Source organism: Triticum dicoccoides, chromosome 4A (genome assembly GCF_002162155.2).
Source record: "Triticum dicoccoides isolate Atlit2015 ecotype Zavitan chromosome 4A, WEW_v2.0, whole genome shotgun sequence".
In the NCBI taxonomy this organism is placed as follows: domain Eukaryota; kingdom Viridiplantae; phylum Streptophyta; class Magnoliopsida; order Poales; family Poaceae; genus Triticum; species Triticum dicoccoides.
Genome location: NC_041386.1, coordinates 573,933,599 through 573,945,498, shown reverse-complemented (window position 1 = coordinate 573,945,498; position 11,900 = coordinate 573,933,599).

Genomic DNA, 11,900 nt, shown 5'->3' with positions numbered 1-11,900 from the left:
GGCGCTGGGCAGATCGAGGGCGGGGGCGGCGGGGCGGCGGCGCGGGGGCATTGGGGATCAGGGGGCGGCCGGCGTGGCTGGGGACAGCATATTCGCAGTGGTGGTGGTGTGGCGAGACGCGAAAAGAAAGAAATGTTTTTTTTCCCTGCTCCGTTTCGGCTGTGGTTTGTGGCTTGCGCTTGCGGCCCGGCGGCGAGGGGAATAGGGGATCGATCCGGGGTGGGGAATCGAATCGAGGAGGGATTTGTGGGGGGGTGGCGGATAACAAATCCTTTTTTCTCTCTCGCGTTCCGTGTGTGTGTGTGTGTGTACGTTGCAATTTGCGATTGGGCGGTCGTTCAAAATTGGTCCCTGTTCCGCGTGGCGAGTGTGACCGTTCGGCGCTTTCATTGGCCTCGCGGGGATGGATGGATTGCCCTAAGCAAAAGGGATCCCTCCCAGGTATCTCGCTGTAAAGTGCATCTTCGATGCCCTAGCCTCTTATCTAGACACTACTAGAGCTTACGAAATGTGCAACTTTTGCTTCCCGTCTAGTACTACATACAAAGTGAAGAAGAATGTGTGACTTCACTCAGATTCCATGCAAGGTTCTACTATATGAGAACACATATAGATACTCATAAAAAGGTTGTGTAGAGATAGACGTTTTCCCGCGGTCTAGATAATTTGCGTCTGATGCATTATGATTCCACGTTTATACGAGAAATAGACCCTGGGAAAATGAAAATAGAAGCCCTTCCGCGAAAGAAAGCATCGTGAATGGCTGTTTTTTTGTTCGTGTTTTTCTTGCATCAAGGAATTTGTATCTTTTCTTTTTTAACTCTGAGGGGTTTGCCTCTAATGTGTTTACGATTACACATAAAGCTTTGTAAGAAAACAAGACCCATCTCTCATAATAATAATAATAAACAATAATAATCGAGACACCGCGAATAGAAATAGAAGCCATTCCGCGACAAAAAAGTGGCGTGGATAGTGGATTTCAAGGCCTACCTAGGTATATCACGTTTAGTGGGGGTGAGTGACGGCAGCACGCTCTTTGTTTCTATCCAAACTCTCTATGATACGTGTAGAGTCACCTCCACAGTCACACCCTCTCCCTTTTGTCGGCGGATATTCTAGCCTGTGTGAAACATGACGACAAAGCATCCAGCAATGGTGCCTTTTGTCGGGTCACGGTGGGTGGATTCAAGATGGAAGGGGTGATGACCGCACACTTAGCTCCATGAATGAGCATCCCTCTATGGTATCTTATTTGTTTCAATTGGCATTTTCCTTAAGCCTTCAATGCCTTCCTTATAACAGACAAAGAAAACAAGGGAGAGTGTGGTATTATTTTTTCCCGCGAATGAAAAGCTTTCATTCATTATTAGATCGTTCATACAATCTGATTGGCATAAAGTGTCAATCGCCTCAGGGTCTGACAGTCGTGCGGGGCAGGCATATCTACCCATCTAGGAAAGAGCATGACTAACATGCTTCTGTTTAGGGTATATAATAAATGAATAAAATTATGTGAAGTATCCCTTTCTCTTTGACAGTGTATAGCATCCTAGAGATATTTAAACTAGGTTTGCTCCTAATTTTAAAAAGTAGTGTAAGGGAATGGTGTTGGGACGGGAAGCCTAGCAAAGGGCCTCAGTGGCGTCGGGTTCGACCTGAGGGTTTTTCCATCAAACTTTTTTGTTGGCGCGAGGGGGCTACCTCATAGCGAACCAGTCATTCAGCGAATCAACATGTTGTTGGATGGTTAGGAGGACAATGGTATCCCCAACCTACTAGGGTTCAAATCCTGGTGCTCGCATTATTTCTGAATTTACTTCAGGATTTACGCCGATGCGTGTTTAGTGGAGGAGACGTTCTCATCGACTACGATGCGCCTATGATGACTTCGTCAATCTCGAGATGATATGCCAGCTCAGTCTCTCAGAGGTGCTCATATGGGTAGGATCTGCGTGTGTGTTCATAGAAATGAGTGTATGTGTATATATAAGTGTCTGCGTCTGTACTGTGTTATAAATAAAGCGAGCCAGTCATTTGCTCCAACCCCTCCCTAGCTCGAACGTCTGACACATACTGGAGTCTTGTTTATAAAAGAGAGAAAGAAACCGATGAAGTGCGGTACATAATAAGAAAATAAAACTATTTGGCTAGGTAGGTCACGTTCGGTGGGGCTGAGTGACGGCACCATGCTCTTTGTATCCAAACTATCAAGATACTTGTAAAGCCGCCTTCCTTGTTGCACTCTCTACCCTTTGTTGACGAAGATTCTAGCCTATGTGGAACATGATGACAAAGCAACGTCATACTAGCAGTGGTGCCTTCTGTCAGGTCACGATGGGTGTGATGAAGTTGTTGGCCTCGAGGGGTGGATTCAAGGCGAAAGGGGTGATGGCCGCACGCTTAGCTATGTGAACAAGCATATCCCTCTTTGTGGCGCCTTATTTGTTTCAATTGGCATTTTCTTTCACCATAAAGAGAGAGGCCCTTAATGTTTTCCTTATAAAGAGAAACAAAACAGTGGAGTATAGTACTTGTTTTTCGTGAATTGAAAATTTTCATTCGTTAAGGATCGCTCATACAATCTGATTGGCGTAGAGTGCCAATCTCATGAGGGCCTACCCGCCCGCCAGGTAGACAGTCATGCAGGCAGGGATCTACCCATCTTAATAAGAACATGACTAAAATGGTTCTCCTCATGGTGCATATAATTAGAAGGGTTTTTATCATTTATGCCACCGGTTGTGTCCCACTACTCAGTTTTGCCACTAGAAATTTCAAAAGCTCAAAAATGACATCGCTTCGTTAGATACATGCTCAAAAATGCCATTAGACAGTGATCTCAAATCTTTTTTGCCATGTTATAATGACATAAATACCTATGGACCAACATGCCAGCTTTCCCTCTATCTCACTACAATAAAGTGTGAGGCCTACTTGATCCCAACAACGTTCTTATTTTTCTGTAAAATTATTCGTTTGGTTACTCCTGACAAGTGGGTCCACACTTATCGTTGTGAGATAGAGAGAACTGACATGTGGGTCTAGACTTATTTTTGTCATATAATATGATCAACGGGTTTGACGTGAAAATAACAATGTCTAATGGCATTTTTGAGCAAACATCTAACGAAACGATGGCAATTTTGAGCAAGCATCTCACAGATCGATGGCATTTTTGAGTAGCTGTAACTTCTAATAGCAACTGAGTAGTGAGACACAACTAGTGGCATATGCTGAAATTTGAGATGGGCTCTAGGCCCATATAGCAATTTCTGATAAATCTCTAAGAGCCCATGTGGGTTATATGGCACTAGGTGTAGTGGGAAGTTTAGTCCCACCCGAAAGTGGAAGAGAAGTTGGACCTCCTTACAAGGGTTTCTCTTCTACATGCTATTGGAGCTTGAGAAGGGAAGAGGCCCTCGCGCACTCCTCCGCCGCCGCCCGCCTCGCCGCGCCGCGGGTTGCGGGATTGAGCCGAACCGAGCTCACACCTACGCGCTTATTTTTGACAGTCACTAATGGAGAGTTCTCTAACAGCTGGGCCACGATCTGAGACGTCGGATCGTGGGCTATCACGGACTCGGACGTGGGGCGAGCCCACGTCTCTCGACGCGGCTGCGCCTATATAAGTGTGCGGTGTCTCCTAACCCTAGCTGCCATGAACAAATCACATCTGCTCCCACGCGCATGCCCATCGTCGTTCCCTTGCTGCTACTGCCGCCGGTGACTCCATCCCGTCCGCCGCGTACACGGTCGACGGGAGAGCAGGTCTCCGAAACCACGCCCTTCTGGTTCCTGTACGGGGTGAGGGGCGAATAGGTTTTTGGGCAGCGATTACGCGACTGCTCGCTTCCGATCGTCTACTTCCTATACGTCTGCATCGCCTTCATCATCACCATGTCCACCGACGCCGAACATGCCGCCGTCGAGAAAGATGAAGCTGACAAGAAGGCCGCCGAGGACGCCGCTGCTGCCATCAAAGCCGCGGCCTCTGCATGGCCTACTGGAGGGCATAACTCGTTTATCCCGCTCCTACTGTTTTCTGTTTTAACCATGCTAGCGTTATACGTAGATCTTTCTGCAATTAGCGTAGTATGTGCTAGCTTGACTAAATATCAGTATGCATTTATTTGTGTTAATGCCATGCTAGTGATTTACTCGTGGATTAATTTAATTGAGAAATTGCCTATTTACTCAACAATCCAAAAACCTATTATGTGTATCTGTTTTTGGGGCAGGCTCATGAGATAAGTTTACCAGTTCATATTTTCGGCAAGTGGCTTTGCCGCTGCACTGAAACCGGATAAATTTACCGGTTCATATTTTAAGCGTCGACAGACTAAGACCACTTTATGGCTCACGGCTATGAACATGTTCTGGGTCACCGGTGTCTTGACGGGAACGATTGCTCCTGAACAGGAGAAGGCATTCAAGGAGGCCACCGTTGTGTTCCTCGGAGCAGTTCTTAGCGTGATCGGAGATAAACTGGTCGACGCATATTTACATGTGCATGTCGCCAAGGACTTGTGGGAGGCGCTCGAATCTAAGTTCGGGGCCGCCGATGCCGGGAGCGAGATGTATATTATAGAGCAGTTCCACGATTACAAGATGGTTGAAAACCGTCCTGTATTGGAGCAGGCTCATGAGATAATATGCATTATTAAGGAGCTTGAACTTCTTAAGTGCGAGTTATCGGACAAGTTTGTCGCAGGCTGCGTAATCGCTAAGCTCCCTAATTCCTAGAGGAACTTTGCCACCACTCTGAAACATCAGAGGCGTGAATTCTCTGTGGAGGATGTCATTGGCCATCTGAGTGTTGAGCATAATTCAAGGGCAAAGGACTCGCACGGAAAAGGGGCCGAAGGGACTTCTGTCGCCAACATGGTGAACCAGAAGAACTTCAACTCCCACAAGCCCAAGGGAAAGAACGGTGTCCAACACAATACCGACTTTAAGAAGAAGGGTAAGAAGACCTTCAAGAAGAACAAGAAGTATGAGGGCTGCTTTACTTGTGGTTCGGTTGAACATTGAGCCAACAAGTGCCCAAACAAGTCCGTCAACATGATTGTGGACAACAATGAGAATGGTGCACCTGGGTACGGTAATTTATTTACTGTTTTTTCAGTGTTCCAGCCCACCGATTGGTGGGTGGACACAAGTGCAGGTGTACATGTGTGTGCTGACATTTCATTGTTCACTTCTTATCAGGTCATAGGCCATGGGTCCGTGTTGATGGGGAATGGCGCGAGTGCTTCTGTTCATGGTGTTGATACGGTCGATCTGAAGTTTACTTCGGGAAGGATCGTGCAGCTGAAGAACGTGCAGCATGTCCCCGCCATCAAGAAGAACCTCGTTAGTGGCTCCCTCCTATGTAGAGAAGGGTTTAAGTTGGTTTGCGAGTCTAATAAATTAGTTGTTACGAAATATGGACTCTTTGTTGGAAAAGGTTATGAGAGCGGAGGGATGTTTTGCCTTTCCCTCGCAAATTTTTGTAATAAAGTCGTGAACCATGTTCATTCGAATGTTAATGAATCTGAAGTTTGAAATTCATGTCTTTGTCACATTAGTTTCGGTGTTATGACGCGGCTAGCCAAGTTGGATTTAATCCCAAGTTTTACTTTAGTCAAAGGTTCGAAGTGCCTTTCATGTGTGCAAGCTAAGCAACCTCGCAAGCCTCACAAGGCCGCGGAGGAGAGACACTTGGCACCATTCGAACTCATACATTCTGATCTTTGTGAGATGAATGGTGTGTTGACTAAAGGTGGAAAGAAATACTTCATGACATTGATAGATGATTCCACTAGATATTGCTATGTGTATCTGTTAAATACTAAAGATGAGGCTCTACACTACTTTAAAATCTATAAGGCAGAAGTCGAGAATCAACTTGAAAAGAAAATTAAACGAGTCCGGTCAGATTGTGGTGGAGAGTACTTCTCGAGTGAGTTTGATTCCTTCTGTGCGGAACATGGCATTATTCATGAGAGGACGCCTCCCTATTCACCCCAGTCAAACGGGGTTGCCGAGCGGAAAAATCATACTCTAACTGATTTGGTTAACGCCATGTTAGATACATCGGGTTTATTCAAGGCATGGTGGGGGGAGGCTATATTGACGGCATGTCATGTCCTGAATAAAGTTCCGACAAAGGATAATGAGATCACTCCCTATGAGAAATGGGCAAAGAGAAGGACAACACTCTCGTACTTGCGTACTTGGGGCTATTTGGCGAAAGTCAATGTGCCGATCCCCAAAAAGCGTAAGCTTGGACCAAAGACGGTGGACTGTGTTAATTTGGGCTATGCTAAGAACAACGTTGGCTATAGATTTCTAGTAATGAAATCTGAGGTACCTGACCAGAAGGTCGGTACAATTATGAAGTCTAAGGATGCTACATTCTTCGAGGATATTTTTTCTATGAGAGATATGCAAAGCACTTCTAAACAGAAATCTGAGGAGACTCCTGAACCTGCCATCCCTATGGAATATTATGAACAAACACATGATGAAAATCCCGAGGAGGATGACGAGGAAACCCTTGGTAGGGGCAAGAGACAAAGGACTGCAAAGACCTTTGGTGTTGATTTCTTCGTGTACCTCGTGGATGATACTCCTACTTCTATTTCAGAAGCGTATGCCTCTCCAGAAGCTGACTACTGGAAGGATGCGGTCCGTAGCGAGATGGATTCCATCATGGCTAACGGGACATGGGAGATTGATGAGCGCCCCTATGGTTGCAAACCATTGGGATGTAAGTAGGTATTCAAAAAGAAGCTTAGGCCCAATGGTACGATTGAAAAGTACAAGGCTAGGCTTGTGGCCAAGGGTTATGACCAGAAAGAAGAGGAAGATTTCTTCGATACTTATTCACCTGTGGCTAGACTGACCACCATTAGAGTATTACTCTCGTTGGCGGCCTCGCATGGTCTTCTCGTCCACCAGATGGATGTTAAGACGACTTTTCTGAATGGAGAGCTAAATAAGGAAATCTAAATGCAACAGCCAGATGGCTTTGTGATAGATGGTCAGGAAAGAAAGGTGTGTAGGTTGCTGAAATCTTTATATGGCCTGAAGCAAGCACCTAAGCAATGGCATGATAAGTTTAATACAACTCTGACATATGTTGGTTTCGTTGTTAATGAGGCTGACAAATGTGTATACTATCGCCATGGTGGGGGCGAAGGAGTTATACTGTGCTTGTATGTTGATGGCATACTAATATTCGGAACCAACCTCAAAGTCATTGAGGAGGTCAAGTCGTTTCTGTCTCAGAACTTTGAGATGAAAGACCTTGGTGTGGCTGATGTTATCTTGAACATCAAGCTATTGAGAGATAATGAGGGTGGGATTACACTTCTGCAATCCCACTATGTTAAGAAGGTGCTGAGTCATTTTGGATATTCAGACTGCACACCATCTCAAACACCATATGATCCTAGCGTGTTGATTCGAAAGTCCAAAGGCACGACTATAGATCAATTGAGATACTCTCAAATCATTGGTTCACTGATGTACCTAGCGAGCGCAACGAGGCCTAACATCGCGTTTGCTGTGAGCAAACTGAGCCGGGTTTTTTTTCCAAACCGGGTGATGTACATTGATATGCTGTTGAAAGAGTTATGCGCTATCTGAAAGGTACTATGAACTATGGACTTCACTATACGGGATACCCGTCGGTACTTGAAGGGTATAGTGATGCAAATTGGATCTCTGATGCTAATGAGATGAAGGCCACAACTGGGTATATGTTTACTCTTGGAGGTGGCGCTGTTTCCTGGAAAAGTCTTGCAAGCAAACGATCTTAACGAGATCGACAATGGAAGCAGAATTAACAGCATTAGACACATCTGATGTCGAAGCAGGATGGCTTTGAGATCTTTTGATGGACTTGCCATTGGTTGATAAACCGGTTCCGGCTATCCTTATAAACCGCGATAATCAGACTGTCATCACCAAGGTGAAAAGTTCAAAGGACAACATGAAGTCTAACAAACACATAAGAATGAGATTAAAGGCTGTCAGAAAATTAAGAAACTCCGGAGTGATAGCGTTGGAGTATGTCCATACGGCTAAGAATCTGGCAGATCCCTTTACGAAAGGGCTATCACATGTAGTGATAGATAATGCATCGAGGGAGATGGGTATGAGACCCACATGAGTTGCCATGGTAGTAACCCAACCTATGTGATCAGAGATCCCGTGAATTAGGACCTGGGAAAACAAGCCAGTGGTGAACTGAGGAGAGTAACTATACTAACTCACTCCGTTGGAGATGCAATACTCTCGATACTATATGGTAGGATGACTACTGTCTTAGTGTATTCCGAAGCTTATATAAGCAAGATGCTATCCTACAGAGCGATCTTTAGAGGAACACACCTATATGAGCCCGACTGCTGGTCACAGTCTATGAGATTGGGGTGATCTCTAGTAAGCTCATGAATAGGCCAGGAGTGTGACTTATATGCTTCACCCGAGGGGTCAGCCTTCGGCACCCTAGTACTAGTAAGACATGTGGTGAAACTTCTTTACGCCAAACTGACAATTTAAGGCATAGTCCATTGTTCAATTGTGAAGGAGTGTAACTACTTGCTCTAGGTGAAGCTCAACCTTAACAGGTCTTCACTGAAACAATGGTATATCTAAACAGTAGTTGAAATAGAGGACACAATGGGCCCTTGAGATCTGATGGTGGATTGCTGAAATTTGAGATGGGCTTTAGGCCCATATAGCAATTTCTGAAAAATCTCTAAGGCCCCATGTGGGTTATATGGCACTAGGTGTAGTGGGAAGTTTAGTCCCACCCCAGAAGTGGAAGAGGAGTTGGACCACCTTATAAGGGTTTCTCTTCTACATGCTATTGGAGCTTGAGAAGAGAAGAGGCCCTCGCGCACTCCTCCTCCGCCGCCCGCCTCGCCACGCCGCGCCGCGGATTGCGGGATTGAGCCGAGCCAAGCTCACACCTACACGCTTATTTTTGCCAGTCACTAATGGAGAGTTCTCTGACAGCTGGGCCACGATCCGAGATGTCGGATCGTGGGTTGTCACGGACTCGGACCTGGGTCGAGCCCACGTCTCTCCACGCATAAGTGTGCGGTGTCTCCTAACCCTAGCCGCCACGAACAGATCACATCTGCTCCCACGCGCACGCCCACCGTCGTTCCCTTGCTGCTGCTGCCGCCGGTGACTCCATCCCGTCTGCCGCGTACACAGTCGACGGGAGAGCAGGTCTCCGAAACCACGCCCTTCTGGTTCCTGTACGGGGTGAGGGGCGAATAGATTTTTGGACAGCGATTACGCGACTGCTCGCTTCCGATCGTCTACTTCCTCTACGTCCGCGTCGCCTTCATCATCACCATGTCCACCGACGCCGAACGTGCCGCCGCCGAGAAAGCTGAAGCCGACAAGAAGGCCGCCGAGGACGCCGCTGCTGCCACCAAAGCCGCGGCCTCTGCATGGCCTAGAGGAGGGTATAACTCGTTTATCCCGCTCCTACTGTTTTCTGTTTTAGTCATGCTAGTGGTATACGTATATCTTTCTGCAATTAGCGTAGTATGTGCTAGCTTGACTGAATATCAGTATGCGTTTATTTGTGTTAATGACATGCTAGTGATTTACTCGTGGATTAATTTAATCGAGAAATTGTCTATTTACTCAACAACATAAATGATAAAAACAAAACAAACATGTGAAGTATCCCTTCGTTTTTGATTGCGTATAGCATCCTAGATATATTTAAAAAATAGGTTTCTTTATAATTTAGTGTAAAAGGGGCCTATCAAAGTTTTCCTAAGTCTCCGCCATGCTAAGTTGTTTTATAGAGAAGATGCCAAATATAATTTGCAAACAAGCGAGTAGTGCATTGGCTAGAGCCTGTCCGTTCCACTGCGTAGGCCACTATTCGCTTCCCAGGACCTGCTCATTTTCCTTCTCCTTTTTGTCGCCCACCTCCTCCCGGGTGCGCGTTCATTTCGTCTTTTCTTTTCTTTTCTTATTTCTTTTTTTGTTTTCCTTCTTTAAATTATTTTGTTGCGTGAGGGGATTCGTTCGCTCCAGCTCCTCGAGCCTTGCTTATAAAAGAGAGAAAGAAAGCATGATATCAAAAAAATAAAACCGATGGAGTCAGGACCGGTCCTGACATTTCAGGGCCCGGGGCGAGACAAGAATTGGGGGCCCTTAGCCTTAATGTAATCATCAAAATATTGACATATATTCTACTCCCTTCGTTCTGAATTATTTGTCTAGATACGGATATATCTAGACTCATTTTAGTGCTAGATACCTCCGTATCTAGACAAATCTAAGACAAGTAATTCGGAATGGAGGGAGTATATACTAAAAACACTTGAGATGCATCCAAAACCAATATTTATAATAAATAACTTATATATATTACCTAAAAAAGTATAACATTCGATAGATGCAAAGTCATTGATGATCATACCAATATCCATATCTTCCAGCAATTTCTACATGGAAAACAAACTTTTGCTAGAGGCATATGTTAGATAATATATCTCTCAATCCTAATAAATGACAGAATTGTAAAACACACTACAATTAGAATTTAGAACTAAACATACATTTGCTATATGTGGTACACATCGATCCATCCAATATTTAAGATGATGGAAATTACACACCTTGAGGATTTGGCTAGTTAGGAACGGTCAAACTGGCGAACTAGCAGGAGCATCCAGAAGGATTTGATCGAAGCAGGGACTGGACCAGCAGCGGTAGAGAGGATAGCAAGGGCCGCTCACCGGCCCTCGATGTCTGTAGAGGGCGGCAGCGAATTGTTGAACACATTCGGTGTAACGCCCTCGATGCGGCTATATCTCCCACGTGTCGAAGCACGACTTAAAGGCATAACCGCATTGAAAGCAATGTCGCAAGTGAGGTAATCTTCACACAACCCATGTAATACATAAGGGAAAGAGATACATAGTTGACTTACAATCGCCACTTCACACAATTACATGAATAAAGCATTACATCATCCAGATACAATCAAGGTCCGACTACGGAACCAAAATAAAAGAAGAACCCCAAATGCGACAAAGGTCCCCGATCGACCCCAACTGGGCTCCACTACTGATCAACTAGAACGAAACAACACAAAGGGCAAGATCTTCATCGAGCTCCTCCTTGAGCTTGGTTGCGTCACCTGCTCGGTAACATAGGCACCTGCAAACTGGTTTTGGAAGTATCTGGTGAGCCACGGGGACTCAGCAATCTCGCACCCGCGAGATCAAGACTATTTAAGCTTATAGGAAGGATGGAGTAATGAGGTGGAGCTGCAGCAAGCGACTAGCATATATGGTGGCTACAATCGCAAAAGAGAGCGAGAAGAGAAGGCAAAGCACGGTCGATAAAAGTATGATCAAGAAGTGATCCTATAGCAACCTACGTCAAACATAACTCCAACACCGTGTTCACTTCCCGGACTCCGCCGAGAAGAGACCATCATGGTTACACACACGGTTGATGTATTTTAATTAAGGTCAACTTCGGGTTTTCTACAACCGGACGTTAACAAATTCCCATCTGCCCATAACCGCGGGCACGGCTTTCGAAAGTTCAAATCCCTGCAGGGGTGTCCCAACTTAGCCCATGACAAGCTCTCACGGTCAACGAAGGAATAGACCTCCACCCGGGACACTCCGATCAGACTCGGTATCCCGGTACAACAAGACATTTCGACAGGGTAAAACTAAACCAGCAACACCGCCCGAATGTGCCGACAAATCCCGATAGGAGCTGCACATATCTCTTTCTCAGGGCACACTCAGATGAGCGCTCCATACAACTAAAACCAAACCTCGAGTTTCCCCGAGGGGGCGCTGCACAGGACTCTAGTTCGGACCAACACTCAGAGGAGCACTGGCCCGGGGGGG